This window comes from Chrysemys picta, unplaced genomic scaffold (assembly GCF_011386835.1).
Source record: "Chrysemys picta bellii isolate R12L10 unplaced genomic scaffold, ASM1138683v2 scaf1266, whole genome shotgun sequence".
Lineage (NCBI taxonomy): Eukaryota > Metazoa > Chordata > Testudines > Emydidae > Chrysemys > Chrysemys picta.
In genome coordinates, this window is record NW_027053973.1 from 12,501 (window position 1) to 15,510 (window position 3,010).

The following is a 3,010-nucleotide window of genomic DNA, read 5'->3' on the forward strand; positions in this document are numbered from 1 at the left end:
TGGTGCCCGGGAGGGGACTCTGAAAATTTTTCAGCCCTTTCGACTCGGGGTTGACCTGGTGGCCGAGAGGGGACTCGCACGGCAGGCAAGCCGCCCTGGGCTGACCCTCCCCGGCCGCAGCGAGGGACTGCCTCCCGGCCGACAGGATCGGGCCCCTGGAAGTCTGGGGGGGGGGGAAATCGCCCCACGCCTCCGAGGAGGGCTGCCCGGGCGGGCCTGGCCCCGGAGCTCGAAAAAAAAAAAAAGGATCGGGCCCACTAGAGACATGGACCAGGCCGCCCTGGGCTCACCCTCCCCGGCCGCAGCGAGGGACTGCCTCCCGGCCGACTGGATCGGGCCCCTGGAAGTCTGGAAAAAAGACTGGAACCTGACGCCTCCGAGGAGGGGGCGCCCAGGGAAGGAGGGAGATCCGGGTTGACCTGGTGACCGGACGGGAAAGAGGCCACCGGGCGTCCCCCCCCTTAAAACCTAGGGGTTGACCTGGTGGCCGGAAAGCGAACCGGCCAGCAGGTGAACCCTTTCGATTCCACGGGTTGACCTGGTGCCCGGGAAGCGAACCGGCCAGCAGGTGAACCCGTTCGATTCCACGGGTTGACCTGGTGCCCGGGAGGGGACTCTGAAAATTTTTCAGCCCTTTCGACTCGGGGTTGACCTGGTGGCCGAGAGGGGACTCGCACGGCAGGCAAGCCGCCCTGGGCTCACCCTCCCCGGCCGCAGCGAGGGACTGCCACCCGGCCGACTGGATCGGGCCCCTGGAAGTCTGGAAAAAAGAATGGAACCTGACGCCTCCGAGGAGGGGGCGCCCAGGGAAGGAGGGAGATCCGGGTTGACCTGGTGACCGGACGGGAAAGAGGCCACCGGGCGTCCCCCCCCCTTAAAACCTAGGGGTTGACCTGGTGGCCGGAAAGCGAACCGGCCAGCAGGTGAACCCTTTCGATTCCACGGGTTGACCTGGTGGCCGGAAAGCGAACCGGCCAGCAGGTGAACCCGTTCGATTCCACGGGTTGACCTGGTGCCCGGGAGGGGACTCTGAAAATTTTTCAGCCCTTTCGACTCGGGGTTGACCTGGTGGCCGAGAGGGGACTCGCACGGCAGGCAAGCCGCCCTGGGCTGACCCTCCCCGGCCGCAGCGAGGGACTGCCTCCCGGCCGACAGGATCGGGCCCCTGGAAGTCTGGGGGCGGGGGGAAATCGCCCCACGCCTCCGAGGAGGGCTGCCCGGGCGGGCCTGGCCCCGGAGCTCGAAAAAAAAAAAAAGGATCGGGCCCACTAGAGACATGGACCAGGCCGCCCTGGGCTCACCCTCCCCGGCCGCAGCGAGGGACTGCCTCCCGGCCGACTGGATCGGGCCCCTGGAAGTCTGGAAAAAAGACTGGAACCTGACGCCTCCGAGGAGGGGGCGCCCAGGGAAGGAGGGAGATCCGGGTTGACCTGGTGACCGGACGGGAAAGAGGCCACCGGGCGTCCCCCCCCTTAAAACCTAGGGGTTGACCTGGTGGCCGGAAAGCGAACCGGCCAGCAGGTGAACCCTTTCGATTCCACGGGTTGACCTGGTGCCCGGGAAGCGAACCGGCCAGCAGGTGAACCCGTTCGATTCCACGGGTTGACCTGGTGCCCGGGAGGGGACTCTGAAAATTTTTCAGCCCTTTCGACTCGGGGTTGACCTGGTGGCCGAGAGGGGACTCGCACGGCAGGCAAGCCGCCCTGGGCTCACCCTCCCCGGCCGCAGCGAGGGACTGCCACCCGGCCGACTGGATCGGGCCCCTGGAAGTCTGGAAAAAAGAATGGAACCTGACGCCTCCGAGGAGGGGGCGCCCAGGGAAGGAGGGAGATCCGGGTTGACCTGGTGACCGGACGGGAAAGAGGCCACCGGGCGTCCCCCCCCCTTAAAACCTAGGGGTTGACCTGGTGGCCGGAAAGCGAACCGGCCAGCAGGTGAACCCTTTCGATTCCACGGGTTGACCTGGTGGCCGGAAAGCGAACCGGCCAGCAGGTGAACCCGTTCGATTCCACGGGTTGACCTGGTGCCCGGGAGGGGACTCAGAAAATTTTTCAGCCCTTTCGACTCGGGGTTGACCTGGTGGCCGAGAGGGGACTCGCACGGCAGGCAAGCCGCCCTGGGCTGACCCTCCCCGGCCGCAGCGAGGGACTGCCTCCCGGCCGACAGGATCGGGCCCCTGGAAGTCTGGGGGCGGGGGGAAATCGCCCCACGCCTCCGAGGAGGGCTGCCCGGGCGGGCCTGGCCCCGGAGCTCGAAAAAAAAAAAAAGGATCGGGCCCACTAGAGACATGGACCAGGCCGCCCTGGGCTCACCCTCCCCGGCCGCAGCGAGGGACTGCCTCCCGGCCGACTGGATCGGGCCCCTGGAAGTCTGGGGGGGGGGGGGGGAATGGAACCTGACGCCTCCGAGGAGGGGACGCCCAGGGAAGGAGGGAGATCCGGGTTGACCTGGTGACCGGACGGGAAAGAGGCCACCGGGCGTGCCCCCGTTAAAACCCCTAGGGGTTGACCTGGTGGCCGGAAAGCAAACCGGCCAGCAGGTGAACCCTTTCGATTCCACGGGTTGACCTGGTGCCCGGGAAGCGAACCGGCCAGCAGGTGAACCCGTCCGATTCCACGGGTTGACCTGGTGCCCGGGAGGGGACTCTGAAAATTTTTCAGCCCTTTCGACTCGGGGTTGACCTGGTGGCCGAGAGGGGCCTCGCACGGCAGGCAAGCCGCCCTGGGCTCACCCTCCCCGGCCGCAGCGAGGGACTGCCCCTCCCCACCCCCCGGCTGACAGGATCGGGCGCACTGGAAGTCCGGGACAGTATTTTCCCCGACGCCGGGGAGGGCGGGCGGAGGGGCTCTGGCGGCCAGCCCGGGCCCCGGAGCTCGAAAAGGAAAAAAGGACCGGGCCCGCGAGAGACGGGGGCCCTGCCGCAGGGGGGGGGGCAGTCCGACCGGGGCTCACCGTGCGGCAGGCCCGGGCGTCGGCAGGGGAAAGCGGGCGAGGAGGCGCGGGGCCGGGT